Source organism: Anguilla anguilla, chromosome 1 (genome assembly GCF_013347855.1).
Source record: "Anguilla anguilla isolate fAngAng1 chromosome 1, fAngAng1.pri, whole genome shotgun sequence".
Taxonomy (NCBI): domain Eukaryota; kingdom Metazoa; phylum Chordata; class Actinopteri; order Anguilliformes; family Anguillidae; genus Anguilla; species Anguilla anguilla.
This window is the reverse complement of record NC_049201.1, coordinates 30502751-30512006: the sequence shown is the minus strand read 5'-3', so window position 1 is coordinate 30512006 and position 9256 is coordinate 30502751. Positions and strand designations below refer to the sequence as shown.

The 9256-nt window shown below is 40.7% G+C and overlaps 1 pseudogene; it reads right to left on the bottom strand.

The window, feature by feature from the left end:
• Nucleotides 1-2881: 2881 nt before the first annotated feature.
• On the bottom strand, nt 2882-3889 carry LOC118225729 (annotated as a pseudogene).
• Nucleotides 3890-9256: the final 5367 nt, after the last annotated feature.

The window sequence follows — 9256 nt, the reverse complement described above, 5'->3', positions numbered from 1 at the left end:
CTTTTCATGATATCATTATGACTTAATTTACCATTTAAAAGAAGAGAAAAAAAGAATGGTAAAGTATTCCATCAAACCGTGTTTTATTGTTATCTGAATTTAACAAAGACACACATTATGTGCAAGTATTGATGTCTATTTCAGGTGTAGTTTAAAAGCAGTGCCAGAAAGTTGAACGTTTTTTTTTTTGTATAGAGTGATGTCTGTAATGCAGATGTAGTCCTATTTGTTTTCAGGTAAAAACCTTTCTTTTTACTTGAATCTCTGAAGTAGCAAGTATATTCCCATGAAATCATTCCAATTCCATGTAATTTTCAAGTCTCTGGCAACCCTTTCAAAAATGACGTAATAGAGCTTCCTTCTGGCAACCCCGCTGCTACGCTACAGCGTTCTGTATCACAATGCACATGCGCATTTCATGGGTTTTTTATGAAAATGATTGTCCATTTTGCCCAACGATATAAGCCAGGTATCCAATCGATTGCTTTAATAGATTGGGATGTCAAGTAGTATAAATGCTGATTTTGCCGGATTTCTAAAAACTTTAAAAATGTTGTTGTTTCTTTGCACATCGGACTAAAAGCAAGTGCAGAAGCAACATACGTAGCCTACAACTGCACCACGCCTCCGTTCTCTTTAGACAACGGCAAAATAGGCGAACACGGTATTCCTGGTGCAAAGAACTTGAGAAAACCATTGTTGCACAAATATGAGGGAATTATTGCCTCAAAAATAAATAAATAAAATGAGCTTCACAAACATTTTTCATAACTTACAAATAAAGTAATTGGTTCACAAACAAATGCAACTGATCCAAAAATTAATGTAGCTGATTCACAAATAAATGCTGCTGATGGTTCGTAAAGAAATGTAACTGGTTCACAAATAAAAAAAATAACTGGTTTACAAATATGTTTTTGCACTCGCAAACAAATCTCTCCCGGAAAATGACTTGATGTGCATTTATGCATCATCTGGTGAATGTGGAATCACGTGCATTTATCTGTGGAGTTTAGAGACAATCCTCACAGCACAATTTGCAAATAGATCCACAAACAGGTTTTTCCAAGGAGGTTAAATGCATACTATGTAGAATTTTTTTTACCTTGAAAATACTATAAAATAAGGCATAGCTATAATGCACTGACAATCTCTGTTTTCACACACTTTTGTTGAATTTGTTCAACTTTAGCTTATATGTTGTTCTAAAATGTGTTTGAGATGTTTCAGAGCATACCACTCATTTCTGTATGGAGAGGGGTGGGTGTGGCAACAGAGCCTGTGGTTTGGAATCAGATTTCAGTGGAGTGTTTGTAGCTAGCTACAGTATATAGCTGCTGCAATAGCAGAGGCGAAGCCCAGATACAGCGAAGCAAAAAGACAATATGACAGGAGTTTTAACCTTGGAATTGCTTTTTCCTCAGAGGCATCAGCTAAAGCAGGGGTTCTCAACATTTTGTAGACGCCCCCCTATCGAATGGCCAAGTCCCATACCCCCCCCCCAACAAAAATGTAATTATCAGCCCAAAATGTAGGTTATTATTTGTTGATGTTCGTGATATTATGTTATTTTTTCTTTTAATCAAACAAGCCTACCTATGCTGTTTAATTTGCAGACGAGAACTACATTTTAGCTATTTGTCATAACCCTTGTTATGTGTCTTGTCTAATCTTTAGTATTCAGTGCCTTACATTTGCTGGCTGTGCTCTTTTGTGCTTCTTGTTACTTGTTGTAATCGTGCTTATTTTATTATAGTTTATTAAATAACTCTTCCTTGTTTATCCTGGTTCCTCTGTTCAACTCAGTAGCCTACATCTCGTAACAATTTGGCATGCTCTTTTTATTTTGGGGCATATGCTGTGTTTTTCATGGATCAAACAAGCCTAGGCGATTGTACAGGAAAGAAATATTTTGGCCACAATAGCGGCAGCCTATAGCCCAGCAATTAAATCCTCATTAATATGCCTATGAATTAGCCTACCGCTACAGACAATGACACAGAAAAATGCAACAGACCAGTCAAAGTCCAGTAAATGCTCAATGTTCAAAATGTAATTAAATGTTAAAGAGGAACAGCCTAGCCTACAACAGCCAATAAAATGCAAAGCAGGTTGCGTGCGCAACATTCGCAGCAAAAACAGGAATGTTCAACAGCCAAGGGATGGGGGGAGCAACTTAACAAGCTAATCACAAAGGAACACAATACAAAACCAGAAAATGTATCGTTATTTATTTATTAATTAATTTAAAATTTAAACGTAACTGAATATTTTTTTAATTACCTAAATCAGCCAATGAAAGGTGGGCAGGTGAGCACGTGCAATGCGCCTTATAAAAACAAGGACACGTTCAAACGTGTTTCACAACAGAAAGAGCAACAGTAATAGGACGGCTAAAATCGTAATGTGAGCCCTGTGCTTGGTGGTTCCGCGCCAGTTTTTTCATCGCTGGTTGGAGAGAGGTGAGCTTCAGCTGTAATGCGCCTGAGGTGGTCAAATTCAGACGGCTGCGTTAATTGGGCTGCATATAGACCACTTCGCTGAACCCCTGCTCAACGAGATATGATGTTGGGAACTCCAGAACTAGCAGCCTGGTTTTCTCCCAGAGAGTGGGGTAATGGTGCGCATACACCGTCCACATGGTGGCCCAGCCGGAGGTGCGGAAGGTAGCCTGAGCCTCCTCGTCACACTGCAGGTCGAAGATATGCTCTTGAACAGCTGGGTCACAGTCCACAGCGTCAACTTCAAATGGCTGCGTCACCCAGTCCGGAACATCAAGGGCCTGGAGGTCTCGAAATCTTGCCGCCATCTCCTCCTTCATTTTGACCAGGTGGTTGGTATATCAGAGGCAGTGTTCAGCCACCCAGACACCTAACATAAGTTCACCAACCAAAATTTGCAGAATTGATTTATTATTATTATTATTATTATTATTATTATTATTAGTAGTAGTAGTAGTAGTAGTAGTAGTATTAGTATAGTTATTATAAGTAGTAGTATAGTTATTATTTAAAATGTATTTTTCTCTTAAATGCATTTTCTTTAGACCTACTTAGACTGTAGCTATGAGATGGCAATTGACTACCTCAGAAAGCTTTAATTACGGTTTTTCAGTCAATTGACAAAATTATTCATTATCTCACCTTAGTCAATTGAGGGGAATGCACCAATTGTTTCCTGCCGATGTTCTGCCTATACAGCTCCAGCTTGTTGTTGAAGCTGTGGATGACGGCCTTGGCGTGGACAAGGGTGACTGCCTTTCCTTACAGTTTGAGGGCCACCTCATTCAATTTGTCGAATATGTCAGCCAAGTAATGGATGTCACATTTGTATGACCTCACTTGCTCGCTGTGGGGTCGACTCTGTCAAGGAACTCCACGACAGAGTCATACAGCTCGCAAAAGCGCGCAAGGCAGTTTCATTTTGAGAGCCAGCGGACCTTGGTGTGGAGAAGCAGACGCACAAAAGTTTTGTCATTCTTGCAACATAGTTGCCTAAACAGTCTGTCACTCAGGGCATGGGCTTTAATTTTGTTTATGACCTTGACTGTAGCGCTCAGCGAATCGTGGAGAGGTGGACTGATGTGCTTCGCAACCAGATTGTGTCGGTGCAGCACACAGTGCACCATGAGGATGTGCGGGACCTTCTCCTTCAACAAAGTGGTGAATCCATGGTACCGACCAACCATGGCTGGGGCACCGTCAGTGGCGCAGGCAAGGATGTTGGTGATCGGGATGTTCTTCTCCTTGAGATATGCATCTAAGGTGTCAAAGATCGTCTGGTCTTTTGTGTCCGTCTCTAAATACTTTGCACCTGCACTTCCAGAACACATCTCCTGTCTGTTCTGGCCCCACGATGGTGGAATGACCTCCCTGTGGAGGTCAGAACAGCTGAGACACTGACCCATTTCAAACAACGACTGAAGACTCACCTCTTCAGGCTGCACCTCTCCCCATCCTTCCCTACCCCCCTGTAAATGACTGTAAGCTTAGGGTTGTAACTAGGCAGCTGTTTCATAGGTGACTTAGGTGCATTAACTGTCTTAACTACTGCTTGTATTTTTTCCATAGATTGCGTTGTTGCCGTTCTCGTTGTGTTAGTGTTAATCAGTTTAACCTTCAGGGTCCAAGTTGAAATATGCGGTTGTTCCCTGTACTTGGACCGGTACTTCTCTCTAGGGGTTTTGTCATACTTGTTCCTGGTTATGGTTATACACTTTGTTGTACGTCGCTCTGGATAAGAGCGTCTGCCAAATGCCTGTAATGTAATGTAATGTAAGAGGAACTCCTCAGCTATTTCCCTGGAGGCTACGTAGCAGATGTAAACCATGAGCAATGCGTTGTTGTCAGAGGTTGTGGTCTCGTCTAGCTGTATGCAGAACAGATTCTGTCTCAGGATGCTGCACAGCTGCTCCTCTGTATCCTGGCCCATTTCATCAATCCTCGTCTCAGTATTGTTGCTCAGCGGAATGGACTTGATTATTTGCGTGGGATCACGCTCCAAGACAGTGGACATAACCTCTCTTATGGCAGGCAGTACCAGTTTCTCCCCCACAGTGAATGGATATCCACATTTAGCTATAAGCAGAGCAATGTTGTAAGATGCTAAAAGCCCGCTTTCATCCTGGCTAGCTTTTTTGGCAAAGAAACTTCTGATCGTGGTACGCTTAGCATGTTTCTCCTTAAGGCCCTCGATATACAGACGCCCCTTACCGGCTTTGTCCGGGTGAATTTTGCTAAAATGCTCCTTAAGGCATAACGTTTCATAGCCTCATTAGAGAAAACTTGTTCGCACACAAAACACATCGGAAGTTGAGGGTTGGTAGGAGATAGCTAGTATGAATCCGAAGTTGAGGTAAACTACAGAGTACTGTCAGCATTTTTTCTTGTTCTGTGCCATTTTGTACAATGATGACAAGTACAATCTTTATTTAATGTATTATGTTAGCCCACAAAGCTACGGTAATAAAGTTTCAGTTTGTGAAGTTGTCAGTGTGCTTTGAGTTACATACCGGTACTGGCTATGGTGACAGACAAATCCGAATTCTGACATTGTGGTGTACTCCAAAATAAACTCAATTGTGCTTTAGTCAAAATTGTGTTTTTTCGTTATTCAGACTAGAGCTATAGTACTGTCTTTGCATAGCTATTCCCGCATTTACGCTAGCTTGTTTCAGCCACATGGTAGGTGAAAGAATGCAAGTGAAAGGCGGCTAGCCGGCTACTAGCTGATGAGAAAGGACTATTTGGGTCTTATGACAGTGAACTGGCATTAGGCTATTTAAAAATATTTATAAAGAACCAAAGCCAACAATGATTGAGCGGACAAAAATAATGGGAATGAAAGAATGTTGCAAAAACACAAGCTAAATTGTGACAATGCAACGTCAGTCTGTAGCTATGTTGACGAGGTCAAACAAAAAGAAGTAGCCTAGTATAAACACACAAGGAAATGGTACTCGCAATAATAAATCAATCAAGGACAGCGAAAATATTTGAAAACAATGACTGCTGAATTTAACCAGGGCCTGTGACATTAGCCTGCCCTACCGTATGTAACAAGATACCATTAACTAGCTAGTTACGAACACCTCTAAGAACAAATCGCCTGTGAGCTAGCTAGCCAGCTAGGCTAATCCCGCTAGCCACCACACTCGCAGTTGGCTAACAGGGTTGCTACTACTGTTCATGGTTGTATCCGACCAAGACACTTTCCTTCCCTCAGTGACGACTGGAAGGCAGCGGTTGCTGAGTAGTTCTGAATGCGGGTTCAGCTCAGCCAACCACAGATGGTTAGCATTACAAGGCAGTTTTTCTTTTATGTAAGGTTATATTTCTATCAAATGTATCTGTAGCTACGTTACTAGCTAGAAATGTTGCCAGACTCATGAATCTGTTCCCCCTAAAACACTCCTCAAAATCCCCCATATCCAATTGACTCCCATACCCTATGGATTTTTAAATCCCCCTACATTAGGTGTAAATACGCAGTCAGGCAACCCTGCACAGAACTTTCAGCCATGTTGTGTATGCGTAACATCCTCTCTGTGTTCTTACCGGCGAAGCCACAAACTGTGGGCGGAGCGCAGGCATCTATGAAGCCCGAATTCTATTTTTTAATTATGGTCATTGTGATTTTTTTTCTCTCGGACCTTATAGGCTATCTGTTAGTTTGCCCCTGTGTTTGAACATTAATACTGGGCAAACGCCCCCCGTAATGGCCACAACGCCCCCCTCTCATCCATCATGCTTCCAGCGCCCCCTCGCAATCTCAGAACGCCCCCGTTGAGAAACGGTAAGCTAAAGTGTGCCAAGGGGGTGGAAAACGATGTGGAGTTAGCTTGTTTTCTGTTGGACCTGTAAGTAATGTTACCTCTAGCTATCCAGCTAACTACATTAGGTAGCTAGATGGTCGAAGCCAGATACTCATTACATTGCAGGCATTTAGCAGATGCCTTTATTCAGAGCGATTTACACAGTTCTTACATAGCGTTTACATTGCATCCATTGATATAGCTGGACATATACTGAAGCAACGCAGGTGAAGTACCTTGCTCAAGGTACAACAGCAGTATCCAACCCAGGAATCGAACCTGTGACCTTTCGGTTACAAGATCGGATCCCTACCCATTATAATACTCGGGGTGAGTGGGCGTGGTTGAAAATAGAGGAGGAGACTTCTTTGATTGTAACCACAGGACCACAGCACAGCTAAAATAATCCAGCATAGTATGCCTTTAATAGATAACATTTTTTTTTTACTGCATACAGTCCAGCCAATCAGATTTTAAGATATCCTTAATGGCCACATTACTCCAACCAATCACAGCATTTAGTTGAGAGGAGAGGAAAAACATAGATGGTGAACATGGCTGCGCTTTAAGATGCGCAACAAATGAGTATCATCCTGATAACAGTGTGCAGTTTGTTAGTTACAACTTCTTATTTTTAAGTTAACTAGTTAGCTTGCTAATTTTCAAACTTATTGAATAAAGTCATATAACTAAAGACCCACGAGGAAATACTGCAAATAACATTTTTTGGCATAGTTACTCAGCTAGCAGTCGCTAGCTAGCTAAAGTTAGTGTGTGTCATGCCATGGCTCAAAATACCGATCACTGCCTTCAGCACTTTAATGACGCCAGCCCCTTCTATAATTATTCTGTAGTAAACTTGATAATGCTGACAGCGAACTCCTTCACATGTAAACAACAAAAAAGGGGAAATTGTCTTGATTGATATAACCCTTTCAAATGTCCGAGTCACCCTAGCATCAGAGGACAGGGAGAAGGAGAGTGCTGAATGCTGAAGAGACAGAGGGAGTGAGAATATGTGCCTGGGCAGGATTTGTTATGGGCTGGCCTGGCCACAAGAATCATTTAAAATATTGTGGGGTCATTTCTGAATGCAAAAAAGTATTACAAGACATCCGCAAAGAATTCACAGATTTCAGTTTCCTGGGTCCTAATGTCATTTTTGCTTTTTTCCCCCAACATGTTAACACATTCATAGCTGTAATATAAACAATTCTGTGGTGTGTTCAAAATGATCACTCTGATATCTCAAAACTGTACTATGGATGGAACCCAATAATTTGACTGGTTTTTTCCCTATTAATTTGGGATTCAGTTCTATGACTATGATTACAGTAACTGCAACGTTTCCGCTGGTAAGGTTTTGCCGTGGCGTGGCGCCACGCCACGGCAAAATCCTTGCCGCCACACCATACATTTAAAAAAAATTTTTTTATAATAAAATAAAAATTTTTATATATATATATATATATATATATATATATATATATATATAGCCTATATATTAAATTCTGAAATTAAAAATGTTAAAGTTTCTAAATATTTCTGCCTAAATGCGCTTTCAAAACCATACTGCTGCGTCCACATATTTATTTTCAATAAGAGCCTAGCGCTCCATGCTTGCTCCTTTCTCACTCCTTTCTGACTTGCAGCGCGTGAAGGTCAAAGCGGAACTTTTTTTTCAGCGAGCGAAAGACAACGAAAAGGTAGGTAGCAACACTTCAAATATTACAAAAATACCATAGTGTTAACCAATGTTTGAACTGGATCAAAATAAGTGCCGGTACCTACTCCTCAAAATACATACTGAACTGTCAGTTGGAACTCTGCTGAAGGCATCGGTACGGCACAGATTGTAAATACTGATTTTGTTACTGACATAAATGTGATTAAAGCCACAAGCGGTGTTGGGAGGGATCCAAGCATTGGCACTATTGCGCCCCCTGTGCAGCGATTTTAGAATGGTTTTGTCCTCATGATCATATGCCTTCACCCAACATATCTACTGAATATTATGATGATTGTATAAAATATTGATGACTTATGGCCAAGCAGCCATACCGTTTATCCGATTGGGCCCATTTATATTGCGCTTATGTAGGTTGTTCCCCCGAGGCTCCGTATCTGATTTGGTGCTGATTGGGCCAAAATTGAAAAAGCCCTGTAGAAAAACCTGTTTTTCAAACTAGACCCAACGGTGTCGGATTACTTAGTTGCGTCGCCATGGATGTCTCCTAGCCGCTTGCCGTAAAGGCCTTTACTATGTCGTAATACTTAGATGGCATGTCGTAATACTTAGATGGCCCGGCGCGTATGTAGAGCTGCAGTGCTTCCACGCCGCAACTAGAAAAGGCGTCAGACACATGTTCCAATCCATTGCTCAGCTTAGCAGAGAATGCACATTTAAGAGCACCTCAGAGACAGACAGAATAATAATACATATTTCAAATAATAAATACGACATTGAGAAAAAACGAAACAAAAAACAAAATATCAACTCGCCATCCCTGCTACCTGCGTGCTGCACGCAGAGTATCATATTATTTATTTAGACATTGGCAGACTACAGCATAAATTTTGTTTATTTTCAATATTAGTAATTGCAGTGAGAAACTGCAGAGAAACTGCAGCTTATAACAACTTATAACACAAGAAAGTTTGTTAGGCTATATTATGGTAGCAATGGAACAAAGCGAACTATATACTGTATACATATTTACCGTCATTGTTTTATTATACCAGCGTGTTTTTGTGCGTTTGCAGAGAAACTCAAATACTATCAATAAAAATGGTTTAGCTATTTCTCAGCATAATGACGGATTCAAAGACTAAACAAATTCACCCAATATTGTCTTCAAATGGATCCATGCCAAAGAAAAGTAATTATTCATCCTCTCAAAAAGATTTACTAACAAATTTTTAGTAGCATGCACTCTGGCACTA